The sequence below is a fragment of the Canis lupus genome, chromosome 11 (assembly GCF_011100685.1).
Source record: "Canis lupus familiaris isolate Mischka breed German Shepherd chromosome 11, alternate assembly UU_Cfam_GSD_1.0, whole genome shotgun sequence".
Lineage (NCBI taxonomy): Eukaryota > Metazoa > Chordata > Mammalia > Carnivora > Canidae > Canis > Canis lupus.
This window is the reverse complement of record NC_049232.1, coordinates 15,409,674-15,434,077: the sequence shown is the minus strand read 5'-3', so window position 1 is coordinate 15,434,077 and position 24,404 is coordinate 15,409,674. Positions and strand designations below refer to the sequence as shown.

General features: G+C 38.9%; 2 long non-coding RNA genes across 7 annotated transcripts in view; one reads left to right on the top strand and one right to left on the bottom strand.

The window, feature by feature from the left end:
* The window catches only part of LOC119873876, a 284,170-nt gene that overhangs the window by 178,045 nt on the left and 81,721 nt on the right, over positions 1 to 24,404 (top strand). For 3 of the 4 annotated variants that reach the window (XR_005366617.1, XR_005366615.1, XR_005366616.1), the window contains exons 4-5: positions 4,281 to 4,634; positions 4,945 to 5,057. This is a non-coding gene — a long non-coding RNA (uncharacterized LOC119873876). Of the gene's footprint in view, positions 1 to 4,280; positions 4,635 to 4,944; positions 5,058 to 5,627; positions 5,964 to 24,404 lie in introns of those variants that run through there. The other variant, XR_005366614.1, reaches the window with a different exon arrangement.
* LOC111098007 overlaps positions 8,335 to 24,404 on the bottom strand; it is a 38,610-nt gene continuing 22,540 nt past the window's right edge. For 2 of the 3 annotated variants that reach the window (XR_005366619.1, XR_005366620.1), the window contains exon 4: positions 8,335 to 8,860. This is a non-coding gene — a long non-coding RNA (uncharacterized LOC111098007). The remainder of the gene's footprint in view (positions 8,861 to 24,404) is intronic. The other variant, XR_005366621.1, reaches the window with a different exon arrangement.

Below are 24,404 nucleotides of genomic sequence, written 5' to 3'. Positions count from 1 at the left end.
GTCCTGCTGTGATCGTCATTTTGCCTCCCTTCACCCCCACACCCACCTTCCAGACTTGAAACATTTGGAACCTTAGACATCAGGCAGCTAGAAAGTGAACTTCTCATAGAGGGTTAGTGTTGCAGCTGTTACAATAATAGCATTTCCAGACCTTGATTATCCACTTTGAGAGCCACAAATATATCATTAAAAGCAGTTTGTGTGCCCCTGTGTATCAAGGACTATGCCACCAGCAAGGCGAGCTAGGATCATCTAAGTCGAGGTGGAAGGGACAGACCTGCCGTATCGAAAGGACAGGACAGATGCTAGCTTAAAGCTGACCTGCCCTGTGGGGATGAACTGCTCTGTAGGTTATTGTTAGTGGTTTAAACTTTAAGTTTGGCTTTCTCTGGGGAACTGCATGATTCTAGCTTATACTCCAGTCTCTTCATTAGATGTTTGGGCTTAGGGCATGTAAAGAAATTTTAATATTTGCTGAAGCCAAATATAATTAATGCTGTAATTTGGTTTCAAAAAGGCAATGCATTATAAAACCTAGGATGTGTCATTTTTAGATTATTTATAGTTTAGATAACCCATACAACGGATCCTCTATAGTGTAGATAATTTGCAGTAATTTTAAAGGATGTTAGAAGTGAGCTGTCAGTTCAGCTTCATTTTGGAAGAGAAGGGGAAGTCATTAAAATTGGATTTCTCAAGGAGATAGGAGTAAATACCTTCTGCTTAGGGAAAAGATTGAGTTTCAAGAGTATCTTGGGATAAAAGTTGTGCCAATCTGGTAGGCTCCCTGTTTTGGTTTTGCAGCCACTTGATCCTGGGTGTGAACTGGTACGTGTGTGTGTGTGTGTGTCTGTATGTGAAGTCCACATTTATGCATAATGGTGAATCTGATTTTAACTTGAATCCTAACAAGAAAAAGGTAGGCTACTTGTCAAAGTATGATTAGTATGCAAGACTTTCCATTTTCCTGTCATGCCAGAAAATGACAAATAAGAAATGTAAGGTATAGATGAGTTAGTGTGCAAAATGCTCAGGTCAGTGAAGCTGTTCTGGAGAAAATAGGTGGTATATTAGTGCCAAGAATTTTGCAAAGTGTGTTGGAGAGAAGCAAATCTCTTGAGGAATCCTGTTGGAATATCAGCATTTTACAAAGAATTTCAGCAATTACTGGGTATAGGGAAGAAGAGTTTATTTTATAAAAAAAATCATGGTCCTGATATATGAAGGCAACATAAAGCCAAGGGAGCATGGGACAAAAGTGCATTCACATATACATATGAATATCTATCTACAGCCCTGGACAATTCCAGAAGGAAAGGGTTTCAAACCGATTCAATCCAGAGGCTAGACTATAAGCTGTTGCAAAGCATTGAGAAATCAGAAATTGAGACTTGAATGTGGTGGTAAAACTTTGCTAAGTGTCATTGTGTTTAAGCTAATTGTGCATGTAGAAAGTTCTCATTGTATATTGAGTTCATTTCCTTTCAACAAATCCTTTTGTTTTCCTCATATGGTCTAGAGTTGAGGAAATATTCTAACTATTATAGTTATATGTGTCAGTGTTCAAAATCTGGCCTCTACAGCAGCAAAACCAGCTACGCAGCACCACACAAAAGGATGTTGCTCTAACTAAGTATATGTTCCAAACCAGGGAGTGTTATAGCAGAAACCTGCTTGTCATATCCTCATGCCTCTGATTCTTACTCCATTGAGTCCTTTCTCTAGGTTAACTACCTTTTTCTGAGGTCCCCATCATCATCTACCTATATCAATACTAATAGGTGAACAGATAACCAGATACAGACAACTCAATCAAATACAAACCTAGAATGATCTTTCTTAAGACAAAATGTAACTCAATCCATATGAAGGCAATCTATAACTGAAATACCACACCCAATAATGAAGGTACTTTCATGGTGTGGCGAGAAGGGCATTTAATTAGAAATCATTCTAGGCCTCACTCTGCTTTTTGAATTGATTGGCTTTTGGTGATCTCCTTAACTCTTCTGGGTATGGGCTTCCTCATCTGTCAATAATGGGATTGGATGTATTGGTGTACATCCAATGTACACCAATGGTAATGGTGTTATTCCTTTCTACTGCGTTGTAAGATTGTGGGAATTTGACAGAAATCTGTTGCTCTAGAGAGGGGAATTTCATATGTGTGTATATATACATATATATGTATTTCATATATAATTTCACATGCATATTTTATATATTTTATATATATCATGTGTGAAGTTATATACTCCCTCACTTTCACTGTTTTGGGCAGAGAAGTAATTTCATAAAACAATATTGGATAAGTTACAGAATCAATAGGAGAGCTTGAAAACCAGTTTGGGTCTCTGTAGATAGGTTCAAAAATGCCCAATATGGTGTCACAGAGCAGGCCTAGCCAGAAGTTTGCAGAAGAACAGGGGTGTCACTTCCTCTGCATTAGACCTGCACTGTGTCCCACTGCCACTGTTACCCAAGGAGCTTGTCTGCTCACACTCCTTCTCCAACCCATGGGAATTCCCACAGTTTCTACATTTTTGCACACTGTCTTCCAATGTAAAGGCTGTGGCCCAGGGCACATGCCCATACCATACCTACTGGAGAAGCCCCAGCAGTGAGTTTCTAGAAATTTTGACATTTATCTGGAATTTGGTCCTGTCTCCTACTGGGACTTGTGGTGTTGGGAATTCCCAACTGTAAGTAAGGCTTCTGAAAATTTGCAAATATCCGCCATGTCATCTTTATGCAGCTTAGTAGACAAATACTCTGTTCTGAGATGGAGAGTTTCTCTATCGAAGTGCAGGACTTCACCCTGTCCCAGGTTAAAGCTCTCTCAGAGCTTTAACTGTGTATCTCTTCCTTGTTAGTACTGCCTTCCTCCTTCCCCGATGATTAAAGCCACTTCTCTTTGCTTACCTCTAATTTCTACCGAAATAATCTCTTTCCTCTCCTCCTTCCCTCCCTCCCTTGTGCTCTCCTTCCATTCCTTCTCTTTTCTTCTTCATTAGTCTTTAGAATAAATAAATCAGAAAGTTATTTCTCTTTGACCAACTACTACCAACTGACTTGTAACATTTGAGCCTTAAGTCAAAGTATGTTATCTGTGAATTACCTGGATAAGAATGTACTCGGATATCTACAATGATTAAAGAAAATGTTATTTATCACAAGCACCACATGCAGAAGTTCAGAACTGGGGATGGAAGGCTTGGGCAAGGGAATATTGGAAAGAATTGTCCAGGTGTACATTGGGTACACATGAGAGTGACATGGGAATGAAGAGGTATGTTGGTAGTTTTTTGTGAGGAAGCTCTTTGGAAAAGAGGGTGAAGGCTAAGTTCAATTCCATTAGACTCTGAGCATATTGCTGTTCTGTCCAGAAACTGGTTGGGAAGATAATACAGTTGATGTTGAGTCCTTTAATGCATAGATTCCACGAGAAGCTATTGTTATACTTTATGTGAAAAATTATAGTGTGTACACAAAAAAATATAGCTCTCGAGCTTCCATTGGAAAATGTTATGAAGATACAATAAAACAAAACATAAGCCAGCCCAGTATAAGCCTGAAAAACAGTAATAAGTGAAAATGACTGCTAATAGCATGTTGTCAGTGATATAATGTTGCTGCCTTTTGGGTGTCAGAACCGGACCTTTTCTGAATTTATTATAATACTCACAGGGGGAAATGCTGTTTGTTACTAGCTTCTAGAGCATCTGGTAGGGTAACCTTTAATTCTGCTTAAATGGAAATTGACAAAGCAGATACATGTTATGCTGGTTCTTGAGAATTAGTCCCTGGGGAAGGCTCTTCTGATTCAGCATTCCTGAATTATGTGCCATCTTCAGAATAAGGCTTGAACATCAAATGACCCTCAATGGTTCAATCTGTGTAAATAAATCTAAGCCATATGAATCTGACACAAATTGCTTCATTCAGTGAATTGAGTGGTTGCCAGGGACTGCCATGGTCGAGCACTGCTTAATATATTGACTTCATGGATCTGAATCCCCTGCTTATATAAGGAGGTAAAAGTTAGCGGTCATCAGAGGTCCAGATCACATTTTGAATGGATAATACTGTCTTGTTGGATTACAGACCTTGAGAGAATACGAAAGCTAAAGCGGGAAGAATTCCTTCCTTTCAGTCTAAAATTATTATTCTGGTGTGAAAATCTGTGTTTTAGCATCCTACAGAAGAGGAGTTATTTTGTAGGGGGCATTTCATATGTACGACAGCTAGACTTTATTATGAAAATTATTTTCTTTTTCCAGCAGCCAAGCTACCAGGGAGACTTCGTAAAAAAGAAGAAGAAGAAGAAGAAGAAGAAGAAGAAGAAGAAGAAGAAGAAGAAGAAGAAGAAACAAGTTTAACTAGAAAGGGAAACCGCTTTCTCTGTCTTCTCTTTCCTTCATCTACAGCAATCTCTGTGTGACTGAAGAAATAACATCGAGGTGGACCTGGTGTTGTTAAAACTTTCTCCTTTGTTCAGGAGCTGAGTTTTAAAATAATTGAGGTGAAGGCGAGTTCCAGAACACCCCACAGCCCTAGGTGATTGTCAGATGTTCAGTTTGTCACTGTGGAAGCCCTGGAGAAGTATCTTGGTTGCTGCTGGCAGAGGTTATCAGGTGGGTTGGGAGGAGATAAAGTAGAAAGAAGAAAGGGATGAGAATCGTTTTATGCAAATAACACAATAAGAAAGAGGAGGACAAATGCAAAGGCAGGTGGCAGGGGGAAGTCTGTCAGCATTTTGTGTGGAAATGGAAGTGGAAGGGTGTGGGAGAGAGGCTGACTGGTGCAGTGGAAGAATCAGATGATGGCTTCGTCGGCTTCTGTTTCTGCTGTCACTATTGTCATGATCACCAGCTCTTATTTGTGGGACGCTGGGTCTTGTCAGGGTCCTTCTCAGGTACAGGTGTCCATTCTCTCATTTTCCAGGCCCACGGGTTTCTTCAAAATATAGGGCATGTGAAGAGTCGCTTGGCCTGGGGGCCGGGAGATCCTCCACCGCCTTGGAAGTTGAGATCAGCCAGGCGCCAGGGGCGACCCAGGTAACTTTCTCTTTGTCAGTTGGAAAGAACAAGAGTTAGTTTCTGGGTGTGCCTTTGGGAATGACTGAAGTGACTCGGCACTGTGGCTAACACCGCGTTGGGCATAGAGCACACTGGTCTGTCAAGTTTCTTTTTTTCCTTCTCTAGTTAAACTTGTTTCTTTATCCATGATTAAATTTTAAAAATTACTCCCAGCTCGAATATTTAACGTAAATATTTCCCTTCTCCTGAATTACGTGATTTGGGGGTTCTTCAGTAGAAGTTGTGTTTTTTTGCTCTGTCCTTGTTATCATTTAGAAGTGTTGAATGTAATACCTTGCATCTAAGCAAGTGCTCATAACTTTTATTGAATTAATTATGGTAAGGTTAAGGCAGTAACAACGTTTTTGAAAATAAAGCTTTTCAGGTGGGACAGCTTTCAACGAAGCAAGATATTATAGGTGACAAAAATGTTATGGATGGAACCTTTCACAGCCATAGTTTCTCAGGGAGAAAAAAAGGTCAGGAACTACAGCTAAAGGCAGCCTTACCACATGTGGGCTCCAGACTGATAACAAGTTTCTTTTCTAGAGCGCAAAGTATTCATTGGGTTTTGCTCAGAACATCAAGATCTCAGTGAGAGTCTACGGGCAATACTTCACCTATGAGAGAATTCTGCTGACCTAGAGCAAATAAATGTTGAAATTGTTCACCACCTTTCCGAGTGGCCTGCCACACAGAAGGACTGACATGAGGATGCTCTTTTTTCTCTCCACTTAAGTAATACTTTCCTAGTAATAATGTTTTCATAGTCACATTTCATTTCCATTCACAGCAGAAATTTTCTCTTATTACCTTTTATACTTGGGTTCAATAGGTGTGCACGTTTCCAAAAGAATAAAATGAAATCCACCGAGTAGACAGAGACATGAAGGAGACAGATTTTTATGTCTTTTTGGTCTTTAATACTTTTATACTTTGGGTAGGAGGTCTTAATTCACTAATTCCACTCCAGTGGGTCCTGCTGATAATGGAAGGCTAAGTTGAATGTGGGTAATTTAGAATGCCACAGACCACTTCATCAAAAATGTTAGTTATTGTAAAAAATTGGCTGCCCTCACTAGTGTTAGATTCTATTTGTACTAGTGGGTGAGAAAGGAAGACAGTTATAGGAACAACAAAAAAAGCCTCATACTCAGAAACTAGTCCCTTTCAGTTTAGATCTGGTTTCTGTATTTCCTACATAGTCTTGTGCTAATTCCTGCGCTTCTGTTTCATCATCAATAAAACAGGGAAAGTAAAAGGAATTATCTTGTTGGATTTTTGTGAGGATTAAATGAAATAACAGAGGTTGGAGAACCCAGAAGAATGTTAGGCCTAGAGTTGACATAATATTAGTGGTATGATTCCTGAATGTTGGTTATAGTTTTTTGGATTTTAAATTTTCTAATCTTGTAACTTCTTTCTTCTTCATGATAATATCAGGACGTGGGATCCAAAGTTGGGGAATTTATGAGTGAGTGTGTATGTGCAGCATGTATGATTTTTTTTTCTCTAGGCGAGTAAGTAGGTTTTATTTCAGATAGTTAGAGTTATTAACTTTGAAACATCCTTCAGTAATCCAGTTTGAAGAAGAGCCAAACAATAAAGTATCATATTTTTCATCGAATGGGATAATGTCCAGTGGGCATGTGACATAAAAGAATGTATTATGCAATGAGGATATAAAATTAAATGTGTGTAGATGGATAAGGAAGTCCACCCAAAAGGATAATGACTTAGGAGTTCCAGAACTTTATAGAAGACGTGGGTTTTTTAAAAAAGATTTTATTTATTTATTCACGAGAGACACAGAGTGAGGAAAAGACACAGGCAGAGGGAGAAGCAGGTTCCCCACACAGAGCCCAATGTGGGACTCAATTCCAGGACTCCAGGATCATGATCTGAGCCAAAGGCAGATGCTCAACCGCTGAGCCACCCAGATGCCCCTACAGAAGAGATTTTGTATGTTGTTAAATATACTGCAGTAGCTTTTTTCTTGCTGACATCTTATTAGATCTTCATACTCCTATTCAAAATCTGAAGATTTCAAGTATTCTTTTCAGATCCACAGTGGAATAGAGGACAGCATTAAAGACTAAAATCAGGTTCTCAAATTGGATTTCCAGGGACATGATGGCAAGGAAAGTAACAAGTAGGCTCCTTGTTAACTGTTCGATAGTGCAGAAAAAGACGATCTGTCCCTAAGTAGATTGGCAGAATTTAGATGCAATTGAGGCATAGAAATATTCTTAAAGAGGCGTTTTCTTTTTTTCAGGTTGGCCTCACTGAGATAAATCAAGCTATTTTTTTATGTAAGAGTGGACAATGTGTTAGAATGCTTCAGTTCAATATTCTGTATTTTTTTTCTCACTTAGAAAATAACATGAGCTTCTTTAGGAAGACCTGGTTGTCCTTCATGACTGTGTCACTAATAATAGGCTGTGGGCAAGTAGCTTGCCATTGCTGAACCCCAATTTTGGTTAAATGGTAAGAACCAAATGCCAAGTGCAGGTAGGAGGGCAGTATTAAATGGGTGAACTCCCTGGGAAGTAGGAGCCAGGCACCAAATGTTAGCCATTGTTCCCTCCCTTCCCTTAGAATCCCTTTCACTATTTATTATATTCCACATATGAGTGAAACCATATGATGACTGTCCTTTTCCAATTGACTTATTTCACTCAGCATAATACCCTCCAGTTCCATCCACGTTGAAGCAAATCGTGGGTATTCGTCTTTTCTGATGGGTGAATGGGGAAAATTAGAGCAGGAGACCAACCGCTAGAGACTCCTAACTCTGGGAAACAAACAAAGGGTTGTGGAAGGGGCAGTGGGTAGAGGGATGGGGTAACTGGGTGATGGGCACTGAGGAGGGCACTTGATGGGATGAGCACTGGGTGTTATACTATATGTTGACAAATTGAATTTGAATTTAAAAAAAATGTTAGCCATTGTTATTGTACGTACTACGTCTAACCAGACTGGCCAGCATTCTTTCACTACTCTCCTTATTCCTACCTATTTTGCATTTCAAAGCCTGCAAAAATAAATGAACTCCTCCAAAGATAGGAAGTTAAGGATTTCAGCAAATCATCCTAATTTCTCATTATCCTTAGCACTGTAAGGGACTGTGAGCATGTGAAAAAGAGAAAGAAGAAATTTCGCTTGGAGGTTACCATACCCCCTCCCTCTGTATGTTCATTCTTGAATGCTTTCGACAATGGTAATCACCTGAAAGGTAAACACATAGCAAGGAGGAGTGAGCACATTTTGTTACTTAGAGGACGGATGGTTAGCAACAGATGTTTATTCAGTCTTACATATATTCATATTTTACATCAGTTTCTTGATAACTCTATGCATTTTTTAAAAAAGGAGCATTTAAATTTGCTACAGATGTTTCCTGAAAACCATTATTAGAGTGAAGAGAAACTGCATTTGGAAGCAATTGTGCAAAGGTTTAATTTTTATTTCTAAGGGAAAATGTGTGCATGCAGTAAAAGTAATAAAGGAAAGCTGAATTTCCCTTGAGGTATACTTGGCTGAATAAAATCTGCTACATTATCCTTCAATCAGCCACTTAAAAATTTTAATTGTGTAGACTCTTAATCACAAGGAAAGTAACCTTTGCGTGAGCTTTCCTTTGTGGAGGGGAAGGGGAGGGCTACCATCTTTTTTTCTTCAGCTCCTTTGGAGGAATCCTGTCTTATTTCAAAATTTCTGTGTGTCTCCTATGCTCCTCCAGGCTCTAAGCTTTGACTTTCAGGCTCATTATGCTGTATTGCCTAGGAAAAAAAGCAGAACAGTAATGAACAGGGTTTAAACAAGCAGGTACTTGGTTACTGCAAAATGCCTCCAAGCTAACCCCACTCTAAATCCCTGTAGTGTGTACAGATGGGTCCCAGAACACTTGCTGTTCAACAGTCCCTGACTCAGCAAACCTAATGCTGTTCAGGTCCCTCTCTGTGGCTCATTCTTCCCTCTTTCCCTTAAGTGTCAGAGTGACACAGCATATGCCATTTTGGAAATGCGTTGCAAGTTGGTACGAGATGCAGATCTCCTGATTTTCTTTTTACACATTCAGTGGCAATCAAGGGAGCTCTATAGTGTGATAAAGTTAGAAGATGATGATTTTATGACTCTTAAAATTTGACTTTCCACATATCTCATGAAAGAACTTGCACTTAATTGAGATTCATGTGGTTTTCTGGGTACAGAATGAATTGGTAACTGTGAATTCAGTGAGAATCGATGAAGACACACTTCCACCATCTGAGGGATGCAAGGGGCAAGGCTAATTACCCAGAGAATATCAGCAAAGCATCTCTTAGGACAATTCAGCCTAGTATTGGTACTCCATACCATTAGTCTCTTCTATGGCTTTCCTGGGTGAAGTCTGATGCTGAGATGCTGTGCCTTTTAGTGTCTCTGCCAATATTTCTTGTCACTAGGTGCCAGCCATATTAGAACAGGGTCATGTCTTTTGTCTTGAGTCATCCAAAGCCAAAGGGAAATGTGAACACAAAGCACGGGGACATCTCATGGCAATTTTTGCTTACTTTTAAGGAACAGTTTTATTGAGGTATAATAGACCTATAATAAACTACTCACCTTCTAGTGCACAATTTGATGTTTTGGTATATGAACATACCTGCGAAACCGCCACTACCATCCAGACAACAAACACACTCATCACTTTCAAAATTTTCTTTGTCTCCTTGGCAATCCTTCTCCCATTCACGAGCAGTACCTGATCGTTTTTTTCTTTTTTGTCAGTATACAATAGTCAGAATTTCCTAAAATTTTGTATAAATAGAATTGTGTTTTATGTACTCTTTTTGTGTCTTCTTTCGTCCTGCATGTTGATTTTGCTTCACGTATGTTGTTTATAACATCAGTCATCTCTAATCTTTTACCACTGAATAGTATTCCATTGTATGTTTATACTCCAGTGGGATACATGTTCTTGTGTTGATGGGCATTTGGGTGAGTTCCAGTTTTTCGCAATTTCACATAAGGATGCTGTGAATATGTGAATGCTTGGCTTTGCTGCCTCCTCCAAAACAAGAGGTACAGACTTCAGAGAGCTGTGTCTCCTCCTTGCCTTTCCTGTTTTTGTAAAATAAGTAAAATAATTGTACCTATCTTGCAAAACTGTTGTGAGGGCTGCCTGGGATAATGCATAATAAAGTGCTTACTAAAGTTCCTGGCTTAATAATTGTTAGTTTTTTAAACATTATTATCATTATTGTTATTGTTTACTTGTAACATTTGCTATGATTTTCCTCCATTTGCATTGGCTTCCACTCACCCTGTGCCAAGTAGTACCTCTTAAAGCATGTAACACGCTGAGGCTGAAATGTGTGACTCACAGTTATCATTAGAGTCTGTGAGCAGTCACATTGAAAATGGATATTATCTTAAATCTGGGCAAGAAATTATTGGCAAAATAATCCCCAAAGTCTGAATTCAGCAATTAATTTCATCAGCTGTGAAAAATATTAGAATTATTTCATCCTTAGAATCAACCAAAATGAAGCAATTGTTAATAAATTGAGAGAGAACATCAACCACTATGCCAAGAGAAGCCCAGCTGTGTGTTGACAGGAGCCTTGGCAAGACTGGGTGTGATGGTTTGGGATGGCATGCCATTCGTTCACAGCATTTCCACAGCTGGCAGCCAGTGCTGTCATGAGCTTTGCTGACAGGCAGTAATCTAATGTGCTATCCCATTTATTCTATTTTTTCTCTTCAGCTTCCTTTTGGTTTAGCATTTTGGCATTTGTATTCAGTCCGTCACATTCCATCTTGTTGACTTTTTTGGCCTTGGAATAATTAAGATTGTGAATCTTCACAGTGAGTTTGGCTATTGTCTATTTGCCTGTCTGATCACTATCTCAGTCAATAACCGATTAGCACTCCTCTCCCCCCCACCCCCCCAGGAAGTCCGTGGATGCCATGGCCTCTTGTATATATGTCAGGGTAACTGACACTAAAGTCAGTTTCCCAGGATGTATATGACAGCATCTGCACATTCTAAGGGCTTATTTGGAAAGGATAGTGTATGCCAAACTTCCTAGTGTTTTCTTGGCATCTGGTTCTTGTCTAAGTTCTAAGAAAGAGAAAATATTCTGAACAAATGCCCAACGGGCTTTTCATAAAAAAATAGTCTCCTTCTGATATACTACTTGTTTCGTCTCTGGCTCCCCGCAACCTCCAGAAGGAACGTGCCATGAAGGTGATAACTCTGGCCCTTTCATTTACTGCTATATTCCTAGTATGTCAAACAATTCCTTTTAAGACTTCAATAAATATTTGTTGAATGAATTAATGAAATCATTCAGTAAATATTCTGAGCATTGAATATTGTGCTTGAACCTGGAAGTATCAATTAACTCTAAAGACTAGTTTCTTGTCCTGATAGAGCATATATTTTAGATAGGGCATGAGATACAGTAAGTGAAAAATACTTACAGATTGGGATTATAGATTATGATTAACCATTATGAAGGGTTATTTGATTAAATGATGAATGATTACCTGGAGGGGATGGCAAAGCCAAATGGGGAGATCTAAGTGATGAGAATAAACTAGCCACATGGAAAGGGAAAGGTCAATCATTTAGACAGCACAAAATTGCAAAGGGGAAAAGGGCTTGGCGTATCTGAGGAACAGCGAGAAGACTGATGTGACTTCAAGTAAGCAAAGAGGTAAAAGCGATGAAGTTGGAGAGGTGTAGGTGAACTACTTTATGAGACCGTGTGGACCATCACATGATAAATTGTAATGGTAAGTTGTTGGAGCATTTTAAGCTGGAGATGACATCTGATTTATGGTTTCCAAGATCATTCTAAAAGCTACATACAAATTGTATTGGAAAGGATTGAGTAGAAACAGGAGAGTCAATTAGAAATTTCCAGAGTCCAGTGGCTTTGCTAAAGTGGTGGCATTGGAGATGGAGAGAAGTGGATTGATTTGAAATACACTAGAAAGAAGTACTGACTCAATCTGATGATAAATTCAGTACATGGAGGGGATGCATAAAAGTTGAATGAAGAATGATTTCTAGGTTTTTGTAGGTATACTTAGGTAGTTGGTCAGGCCATTCAATGACTAAGAGGTGGTACCATTCATTGAGATGGCAATGACTTGAAGAAGATTCTCCAGAGAACCATATAAATGGAGAGGGAGGGTGGCAGGAAGGAAAGGAGAGATTGATTTTAAGGAATGGATATAACTATGAAGCATGAGAAGTACCAAGTTCTAGAGTCAGCAAGCCAGAGACCAAGGAAAGCTGGTGATGTTAAAATTCTAGTATAAGGGCAGAAGACTGATGGCCTTCTCAAGCATCCAGCAAGAAGGGTTCTTTCCTTCCTTCCTTTTTTTTTTTTTAAGATTTTATTTATTTATTCGTGAGAGACACACAGAGAGAGGCAGAGACATAGGCAGAGGGAGAAGCAGGCTCCCTATGGGGAGCCTGATGCAGAACTCTATCGCAGGACCCCAGGATCACGGCCTAAGGCAAAGGCAGATGCTCAACTACTGAGCCACTCAGATGTCCTGAGGAATTCCTTTCTACTTGGACTTTTTGTTCTATTCTGATCTCCAAATGATTTGGACAAGTCTTACCTCCCTTAGTGGGGATACCCTGCTTTATTTAGTCTATCAGTTCACACGTTAATCTCATCCAGAAATACTCTCACAGAAGCACTCAGAACAATGTTTGACCAAATGTCTGGGCACCTGTGGCCCAATCAAGCTGACATATAAAATTAACCATCATAAGAGCTAATGCTGATAGGTGCTGACACCCCTCAAAGTGGGGAGGAGGGTGATGTGTGCATTTATCAGATCAAAACCAACCTGGTTAGCCTCCCCCATGAAAAAAAATCAAGAAAATAAGAGAAAGAAACAAACAAAAAACCATTATAGAGGAACAGATTGTGTTTGGACCCTCCTTGCTTTGTTTTTAGACATATTCAATTTGAGGTATCTGGAATCCACAAGTATGGGTTTTAAATTACATGTTTGATATTATGAGTCAAGAGATTGGAGGTGAGGTCTGAGCTGGAGGCAAAAATTTGAGAATGTGGTGGTGATGGTTAGTTTGCCTACCTAATGGCAATCTTCCCTTCTACCTTATGGATATAATTTTTATTTGTTTGGTAATAGAAATAGGTCCACCTGTGAAAACTGTACTGCCCATTTTTCCTTGCACCTAGCATGGTCACATGACACAGTTCTGGCCAATAAAATGTATGTTGCAATTGTTGTGAACTAGTTAGATGAAAACTATTTAAAAGAGCAGCAGATTCATTGGCCTTTGGTTATTTGCCTTTTCCATTCTTCCTGATTGAAATACTAACACAGCTAACTTCTGATAACAAGGTAGAGAGTGCCTGTTACAGAAGGCTGAATGAAATGATTGAGCAAGCCTGGAATATAGTTATTGTATTGACCCTGGACTATGTATCCCCAGATGTCCTACTTCCAGAGAAAAGCCAAACCCTTCATGTGTTTAATCTAGTGTTAGATATCTGTCCCTTGTAGCTGACTACATTCATTACTGATAGAGGGTGTCATTAGCATAGAGATAGCATATTAGGGTGTTTTGAGCTGTAAGCAAGAAAAATATGACTTAATAACATTTTTAATCTTGTATAATTGGAAATTACAAGATTTCCAGTTCTAAGAGATTCCAAGACTAGTTGTTCTAGGGCTCAGGAAGGATACAGGAAACTGATGAACTTTTCCTATTTTTACTCTATCATCTTCTGTTTTGGTTTCATCTCGTTGACTTCCTATTCATGTCCAGTGGGAGAGTAAACAACTTTCCCACAAATGTCAACATAAACATAAATCTTAGCTTCACTCCATGGAGACAATTTAGGTGACACCCTCATCCCAAATCATTGGCATAAGAGGAATTTGCTGATTGGCTTGACCCTGGGTTTTTAACTAATCACCAGCAAGCAAGAAGAGATTACCCTCATTGACTTGGACAATTCAGGAATTATTTCTGAAACAGGGTAAAAAATAAAATTCTATTGCTATTATATAGTGGGGAAAGATTGGGATGGATGTGGAAGATTTAAGCAAATGCGAAATATAGTTTTCCCTTTTAACTGATCAACATTCAAAATTAGCTCCTTTTCAAATAAATATGCACCCTGAAAATGCTTACACCAGCATGAAATACATTCAGTCTTCCCCAAAATGGGACAGATCGAAGTCTCCAATGTTTTGATTCCAGAGCTATGGTTGGGTCAGTGTTTTTCCCATCACATCTAAGTGTAGCTCCTCATTGTATTAATATTAAACACAGTTATTACCTGTCTTCACATTCAGTAGAAAGTAGTAGAGAAAGCACAGGAGAAGCATAATGAAAATTCTTTCTGGAAAAGGGCAGTAGTACACACAGCTCACTGGTACCCAGCATAAGCCATACATAGCCTGCTTATTGGGAGCGATGAGAGTTTTCTGACATGGTAGTATAGTGACTTCTTTTGTTACATACAGCAGCCTCCGAATAAACTCACTTATCAGTTCTCTTCTTGTTTTGTGCCTCATGTTGTGCCCCAGGAAGATCCCTCTTTTGTCTTTCATCTGAGGTAAACATTGGGTATGATACATTTTGTAGGGCTGTACAACTTTAGGTGATTCACTCCAGATAAGCGTGTGTTGAAGGGATTTAATATTTAAGTTGTAGCTCTTGATGGGCAAGCTTAGTAATTTTCACTGTGCAGTACCATACCGGGAGATGTTAGTGTGGTCCTGGTTTTTGAGTGTGAGATCTTGGACTCCTAGTAACAAGTCTCTGTTTCCTAGAATCTTAGTTTAATGCCTCCCGTCTGTGTTTGGCTTGTCCTTGGAAGAGATTTGAGGCCTTCGTTTTGGGTTAACGGACACAAGTATGTTTTATTCTTTATCAGGCAGAGAATACTCAATAGAAGTTGTCTGAATCTCATGTTTTTCTTGTGCTTCAATTTTATATCTTTCCAAATCACCTACCTCCCAATCTTTACAAGGATTTATATTTGAGGTAGGTAATTCAGTTCTTCCAAGCTACAAAATTCCATGATTTTGGAATACAGAAAGGGCCTTTCTTAATGAAACTATTTTTTTTCTTCCTTCTGTGTTTATAGTGGACCACATTCAGCCTGTTTGTCTCTTTCTTGTAAGACTTCATTGATTTCCTCAAGAAATGTTAAAAAATACTCTAAACACATTTCTTACCAAGTCCCTCATTGCTATAGACTTGTTAGGCACATTGTCGGGGTTTCAACATAATAGAGACTATAGTTAACTGACGCCTTCAAAATGGTATGATAAAATTGCCAGAAAGTAAGAGTAGAGTAAATAGTAGGGTCTTCTCTGTTCTTTTTTAAAATTTCTTTTTTAAAAAATATATATTTCTTTTTCTTCTCAGTCCTTTACCTATCATCTTCTATTAAATTAGTATGTTTTCTGCAGTGCCTCATTTCCTGGTATTAAAATCTATGTTAGTTAAAGCACTCTCAGCTGAAAATACAGAACATTTGCAATGGGGGCACAAGCCACAATTCAATCAGGGCTGAGCATCAGCCTCAGGCTGCAGTGATTCAGGGTTATATATGGCAGCCAAAATAGCCCAGTTGGAGATAATCCTGGGAGATTACAATCCTGGAGCTGTCAGGGGGCCATTATGTAAAGCCAGAGAAAGAAGCCAACTCACTGGAAGATAATGTCAAGGGCTGGAGAGAAACCAAGTTCTAATGACATCACTGGACCTCTGAATCCAATCATATATGGAGCCAACATTATTTCTGGCCTTCTCAATTAAGTGAATCAATAATTTTTTTCCCTTCTTAAGCTTGTTAGAACTAGAGTTTCTGTCCAATTCAATAGTTTAGACTGCTGGATTGGTCTTAATAATTGGACTATGGGAAGTCACTCAAATTCATCTGATTAAATAATTTTAGAGATGAAAGGGACACTTAAAATTAATTAATCTGACGGCTTCATTTTTATGATGCGAGCTCACATAGTCTGGCCATCTGTAGCCACAACTGGGGTTCAACCCACATTTCTTCCCAGCCATATTTTGAAAGCCCTCAATCTGACAGTTGCCAAACCAAATTCTCAGAACTCAAAATGAGATAAACAAGAAGACATTTACTGTTCCTGGGAGAAAAAAGTTGGAAAAAAAACCTATGGACTTGGGTTTGGAAAGGAAGGGACATTGTGACATTTTATCTTCCTCTCTCAAATGGGCATAATGGATAGTTATCTGCAAGAACTGACTCTCAAGAATCCTCACCCTTTGCTGGCTTCTGCCAATTTTTCCAGGATCCCATCTGCAGGGCCCTGAGCAAGTGAGGTTTCAAGTAGAGAGTATTTCCAGTATCTAGCAGACTTTGCTTAGGTTTTAACTTTAATTTCACCTTGGCTATTTAAGGGAATACCTGGTAGCAGCTTATTGGAGAATCCTTCTATCTCTTCCCAGGAGCCAGTCCTGGGAGAGGTTCATATAGGGGTGTCTGTAAGTCCACTAACCTGGTGGACTTTTGTTTATGATCTTGTGATCTCTTCAGAGTGGAAAGACACTTCAAACAGAAGATCAGTAGACTAAGTGCTCTTAGTAAGAGTAAAGGAGGATAGACATGAGTAATAGGAGTCACATTAGTCTTACCGTCTTTTATTTTAGGTACCTATAGCGGTTTAATTTTTCATCAGTCTTTTGTGGTGAATCTTTCAATGAAAATACTTTCACATTTTGCAGCTTTTTGGAGGTTCCTGCATGCCAATGAAAATAGATACCCTATTCTGTGTGTTCACAGCAAGTGTTCACTTGCTTTCAGGTACACTTAAATGACCAATCTTATCAAATTGGAACATTCCCCATAATGGTCCTTGTAATTCTAGGTTTCTTAGTAAGATTTTGCCATTTAAAAAAATATTTTATTTATTTATTCATGAGAGATACACAGAGAGAGGCAGAGACTAGGCAGAAGGAGAAGCAGGCTCCCTGCGGAGAGCCCGATGGTGGGATTCGATCCCAGGACACAAGGATCGGGACCTGAGCCACAGGCAGATGCTCAACCACTGAGACACCCAGATGTCTCAGATTTTGCCATTTTTGTAGAAATCTACAGCCTTCAGGATTACAGTTCTTAGACATAAAGTAAGATGCTGGGAAGGTGGTATACTTAATTCTTTGAAACTTGAGGATTCTATTTCTTTAGCTAAGCCATGGGTCTCTTGGAAGCAGATTAATAACTAAGAGAGATGTGCCCGTAGGTTGAGAATTTTGTGGTGTCTTACAGTGTACCTCATTGCACAGAAATTTTCTTGAGATGGATGGGTGACCTAGTATCAATCTAACCCATGCCATGACCAATTTAGCCTAGCATAGGTATCTTGGAGATAGGTGGCCAGCACTTTAGCTGCTTTTAAGTGCTCGATCCGTCCCACCAAATTTGTGACTTTAGTTTCTGAGAGTCTCATAAGCAATAGATCTATTATTCCTTTTATGAGAAGATGTCTTTATTATGGCAGATTCCCTAATGGCTTTTAATAGTCTGAGGAAAGCCTACTTAGATTTTTATGTGCCATTGGTCAAAATAGTTCAAGTTTCTTGTTTTATTTCCCCAAGTCCCCTAGCTGTTTATGCTATGGACTATCCTTAAGGCTTTGTAAGTCATATTGTTTTCTTAGATTGGGGGTTATATGTTATTTTCCCTTGTTGAAATAGCCCTCCCTAATTCAACCAGACATACTGTTTCTGGCTGCCTGTGTACAGCTCCTGACACCTGTCAGGACTGCCCAATGGTGTTTACTTCGTAGATGAGGTTGGCCACAGACGCACATGTTGTGGTCCACTGAATCTCACCCAGAATAATCTGGAGCCTCTTACACCCCAATTTTCCACCCGGAAGGATTAGGGCAGGTAAACTTGAACACAAAATAAGCTGATCTCCATCTGAGAGAAGCCCACCAGAGATCTGGGAAAGTATGAGAATAGGCAGCCAACCAAAAGGGCTCTGGGGCTACCTTTGCCTGTATTTAGGAGCCATCCCTGGAATCTTCAGCAGCTATCTTTCACTTCCTTCTGGGCTGCCAGAACTGCCAATGACAGAATTAAAACAACTAAGTAATGAGTTTGCCCCCCTTTATTTAAGGAAAAATAGTCTATGGATTGGGGGACTAAATGCCTCACAAGCAGAGCCAAGAGATCTGGGGCAAGAGTGAGCTTTATAGAATGTTAGCAGAGGCAATGTAGAAACAGGACCTGATTGGCTAGAAGATCAAGGATTTCCTGATAAGCCTAGCAGGTATTATCTTCCAGGGTAAGATAAGCTAGCAAGAGCTGAGTCAGAGAACTATGCTTGGTGGATGTTAGGTTTTCTTGATGGATTCTTCCCTTAAGTGCAGCCTGATTTGAGTATAGACTTTTATAATGTGAGGTGGGCCACTGGTCTTGATACATGAAAGAATTTTATCACTTCCTACCTTGTCTGTTTTCTCTTAGTTCTTTTTGCTGTCTTGGTTACTTTCATGTAGGTTCCTTCACATGTATAGAAATCTTTTACATGAATTCTTAATCTTGAGAGATCCCATTGGTGTGGTTGGGTGTGCTTCACTATTAGGATGATGGGGTAGCTAGCTGTCTTGTCGAGGAGGATAAAATGTATTTTTCTGGAGATCTTTTCTTTAATAGGGTTAACTTTATCCAGATAAGAATCCTACAATATCCAGTCTTCTCATTAGGCTCTTTATTTCCTTCTACAGAACAACATTTTTTAAAAAGTGCTGTTAAAGTTTTGGTCAGATGTTTCACAGCTCAGAGTCAGAGAGGCCTTAAGTAACTGAAGGTGATATATAAATTCTTTTACTATAAAATAATCTGAAAATATCTTACAAAGTAAAAAATCTTTTAATAAATTATGGCCTTTAGACATTTGAAAAGACAAATAACCCTTCTCATGGGATAAAACTCTTGCACAATGAGGATAAGAGTAAATTCAGTAAGTCATCAATAGTGAAATCAGGAAAATGCTTCTTATGTCATATATCAGTAGCAAACTTGAAAGAAACTTACTATTTTTTCCCTAGCTTTTATCTAAATATAAAAGAAGAAAAGTAGTATGAAATCAAGGTAAAAACATTGACTAAACCTCAAAGGGGTCATGTCAGTGTGTAATTGTCTTTGAATGATTCCTATGAGGTGGGAGGGTAATATTTCCTGGTGGGGGCACCTTTCCTTTGCATTACTCAGTATAGCCCGAAGCTGATTTATTGTATTAGATCAGTGGTTTATTTGTCTTTTGTATAGCTGCCTGGGTCTGGCTCAGTATAGCATTAAATAATACTATAATTTGTACCTTTCTTTTTTGTATACTGTCTTATTGGATGAAAAATCAAAATGTTGGAGTTATTACCTATGTAATTCATGTAAGTAAGGTCCAGTCAGTTAATAGAGAATTATACCTATTGTATATTTTTATTACTGTTTTAATGATCCTTAGTACTGAACTCAGCTTTTATTTTTTGGGTCGTATCATGTCAGGTAAGGAGGCAGTAAATGCTCCATCTGTTTTATCATTAGGTTAGCTGTTTCTTTGCAAACTGCTGTTTGGTTTGGGAAAACAAGAGCTTGTGCAAGATGACAGTTGCCTTTACTTAGCATACAAATGTTTATGGTACTATTAATTGTGGATTTCTTTGCCTTTCAAAGACTCAAGAAGTTTGGAATTCTAATCCAATTTTATGCAGATTCAACAACAGTAAATAAACATTTTCTAGATATGTAGAAGAGTTCTTCCTAATTGACTGATACATTGCATTATTACATATATTATCCAGAATTCCAAATTGACCATTATGTGTTCCAGAAATTAAAGCTTGAGTATTTTAGATTGGCAATGTTTGAAGAGGTTAGGGACTAGAATATATAAGTGGATTCAAACCCACTGTTAGGTGGCAGCAGGGTTGAAAAGCACTACGCAAAATTTTCATAAAGTAAAGCAGAAGTGAAGAAAATCCACAGGCTACTTATTTCAACTACCTCTGAGAACACACATAAAGTAACTGCTCAACTTGAAAATTCTTTCTGCCTTTTCAAGCGTCACCTTAAAAATCTCTGATGATCTTAATGTGCATCCTCAATCTGCGTCTGTCCAAAGGTAATATTTAAATTAAAAAAATCTAAATATTAATTTAAAATTTTACATCTGCTATTAACTTTAATTAGGCATGCAGTAAATGCCTGCTGAAAGGATGAGTGGTATGAAATCAAACAAGAGGCAAAACTGTTCAACCCTTGGGGTGACAAAATGGAGCAAGTGCCTCAGGAATGAAGCTGTGGGTCCTGCTTCTCCCTCTCTTCTGACCATACAATGGTAACAAAGAGGCAGCTGGCTGGATAGAAGCTCTGCCAGCTGGTAAAAAAATAAGGAAAAGGAGAAAAATCCCCTTGCACTCTTTCTCTGTGGTGGTCACTCTCTCTCTCTTTCATATAGAGATAGCAAGATTCTCCATCCCTCCCTTCCCATCTCCCAAATCACAGCACCTAACATGAAGGAGCTGAGTCCACCTTTGCCTCAGTGTCTTTCAGGCTGTTCTGATGTTTATTTTAATCTATTTTATGATATTCACTATATGAGAGAAAGTAGAGACTACCATGTACCCCAACTTTTCCACATTCCCTATTCAATAGCTGTCAATATGTTGTGGATGGAGCCCCTACCACTAAGCGTAGTGGGAGTTTGGGTAAAAATGCACATTTTGAATCACATCTGTAAATTACTGAATCAGAAGTTCTGGGAGTGGCCTTTTAAACAAGTTTCCAAGGTAACTGTCTTATACTGCTGAGTCTAAGAATCACTGCTTTATGTGTGAGACTGCTTTTAGATACTTATTAACTGCTGCCATGTGCACAACATAATTTATGGCTCTTATCTCCAATAAATGTATTTATTACCTGGCAGAGATGCACTAATGAGTAAGGAAAAAATAGTAATATATTAGAGGAAGAAGGAGAGGTACCATGTGATGGAGAAGTTGAGCCTGTGAAGCTGAGCCTTCATTCATTCATTCATTCATTCATTCTATAAATTACATGCCAAAAACTGTTGGATGCCTCATGAGTATTTAGTAGCTATTTGGTCCTTTTACTCCTTTTTGTGTCTAATATGTTTCACAAGGACCTTGCTTTTATATTTAGTTTCATTTATGTTCCTTGCTTGTTTGTCTTACTCTCTATAATAGAATTGAATATCCCTAAATAATGCAGCAAACACATATGACAATATAAGAGTCATTTCTAAATAGCACTAACCCAGAAATGATCTCATTATGTATGCAAGTAGAACAGTACTTGAGCTGTCTGAAATCGGGGTTCTGAAAGTGGAGTCTGGAGAATCTTAGGAACATATGGGTTGATGACCTTTGAAAGTAAATGCAAAATTATTTGTATGGTTTCCTTTCTGAGGATGAATAGCTTTTGATAGAGTCTCTAGAAGACTTTAGAGCTAATAGTCTGGATTTCATAACTTAATGCCTGCAATAGTCAGGCAAGTAGACTAGATGGCTGAAACAGTCCCCGGATAAGAGGCTATTGATGGATGTTCTGGTAAACAGAGAATATAGGGAATGCATGTGTCCTCTAAAGGGAGCCTCTCTGCCTCAAGACCATTGTTTTGCACTGTGAGAATTCAGGCCCTAATGACCAGTTATTGAGATTTTTCATGCAGTCAAATATATGATCCTTCTTTCCTTCTTTCCTTCTTCCCTCCCTCCCTCCCTCTTTCCCCCTACTCTCTCTTTCCCTTTCTTTCCCTCCTTCCCTCCTTCCCTCCCACCCTTCCTTCCTTCTTCCTTTCTTCCCATCCTTTGCCCCTCCTTTTCCCTTTTCTCCTCCTCCTCCTCTCCTTTTTTGTGAAACTCCCTATATATTTTCACTGGATGTAGGACTCCAGGTTGATAGTTCTTTTATTTAAACACTTAAAAAAATGTTGGACAACTCCTTTTTAGCTTCTGTTTTTTTCTGATTAGAAATATTTGAGGATTTGAATTGTTGCTTAGAGGTAACATATTGTTTTTCTCGCTGTTTTTACACTTTTTTCTACTTTTTTTTAGTTTTCAGAATTTTGATTATGATATATCAGAGGATGTATTTCTTTGCATTTATTCTGTTTATGGTTTTTTTAAAAAATAGATTCATGTCATTTTTCAAATTTGGGAATATTTCTGCTACTATTTCTTCAAATATTTTTTTTAGCCCCAACCTCTTCCTTGTTTCCTTCTGGGATCTCAGTGACCCAAGTGATAGATCTTTAATTATTGCTCCACCATTCCTGAGGCTATGTAATTTACATTTTTTATCCATTTTCTCTTGGTTCAAATTGGGTAATGTCTATTGATATATCTTTATGTTTACTGACGTTCCTCCCCTCTGTTATCTTCATTCTGCTCCTGAGCCAATTTAGGGAGTTTTTCAATTTCAGTTACTTACTTACTTACTTACTTATTTTATTTATTTATTCATGGGAGACATAGAGAGAGGCAGCGGGAGAAGCAGGCTCCCTGAGGGGAGCCTGACATAGGACTCCATCCCAGGGCCCGAGGATTATGCTCTGAGCCAAAGGCAGATGCTCAACTACTGAGCCACCCAGGCATCCCTCAATTACTTTATTTTTAGTTCTAAAATTTTTATTTGGCTCTTTATTATGTCTTCTGTTTCTTTGCTGGAGCTCGGTATTTTTCCATTTGTTTCAAGAGTGTTTGTAATTTTTTGTTGGAACATTTTTGTGATAACTGCTTTAAAATTCTTGTCAGATAATTCCAGCATTTGGATTATCTCAATGTTGGCATCTGTTGATAATCTTTTCTCACTTGAACTGAGAATTTATTGGCTTTTGGTATGACACATAATTTTGGATTGCATTCCGGACTTTTAAAGTATTAGGTTGTGATGCTCTGGATGCTGTTTAAATCTTGTATTTTACCAGGGAACAGACCTGTTGAGGTTCAGAAAGCATGACTTGGCCTACTTTTGTAGATGGATTGTAGTTCCAATGTCAATTTAGTCTTGAGACTTTTGCAGTGTTACTTAGATTATCCTGCTTGTGCTGCTGAGGCCAGGTGGACCCCTGAGTGCTATTGTACAGTTCACTTTTCAAAGCGTTGGCTGTATTGATGTTAGTCAGTTTCACACATGGGCTGCTTGGGGGTGTGACTGTGAGTTTATGCTGAGACAGAAGAATCTCTTTCCCCAGCCAGCTTCTCTCCTTAATCTGATCTCCTAATCTCCCCAGTCTGATCAGGAGGAGGTGGAGAGCCTCCTTTTGGCTGACCCTTCCTTGGTGCAGGGCAGGGACTTCATACTGCCTGATGCAGAAGAAGGAGTGATGCTGTCTGTTTATGTTCTTGTAGAGCAAGATGGGCTATTGGGTAAGGCAGGGGAGAGGGCTCAGCCTCTTCTGTAGTTATTGCGTAGTAGGGTTGGTTGGCAAGACTCTACTCCAGAGTATCCACAGCACCCAGGGAGGGGCAGGGAGGAGAACACAATGCAGCCTCTGCTGGATCAGTGCAATGTGGGGTGTTTGACTTGGGTCTGCCGCAGAGCCTCTGCAATGCCTGGTGGGAAGAGGTATTGGCAGTTTCTTTTGTGGTGTTTGCCTATAGTAAGGGAGATAGGGTTAATGGGTTAAAGGGTCTGTCCTGAGGGGTGCCTTCTTCCCCATGCTTTGGCTAGCAAGAGCAGTCTCTTATTTAACTTTTGCATTTGTGTTGGGTTGTTTTGGGGTGTAGGCTGCTCTAGTGTCAAGGCCAAGAAATAGAGGAGACTAAACCAAACCAAACCAAACGAGGGAACTCACCACCACATTGTTCCTTGAAGCTACAGGTTCTTAGGTAGTTTGCCTTATCTATCCCTCACTGTCTTCTGATAGTTGCTCTGTGTGTTTTGTTTCTACTGTTGTGTTGTAATTACTGAGATTAGCACTGTGGAATGTGCTTACTCCATCTTGTCTAGAAGGCTTGGTTCCTTTCTGGTGGCAGTGTATATCCTACTTTGTAAAAAAGTGAGTAGGCTATGAGGTTCTAACCTAAACATCTTCAGATTCTTGATGAATTTTTTGTCAATCACCATAAGTATAAGATACCTGTAATTTCAAACACTTAGTGAAATAAATTCATTATAAATATGACATTATATGTGCTGGTAATTTAGGAATATAACTTAAATAATTTCACTCTACTGATTTTGCTTCTCAGGTTTTTAATGCAACGTTTTGGATACACAGAAAGATACATGAAGGGCAATTTTCTCTTCTTCGTTTCTCTCCT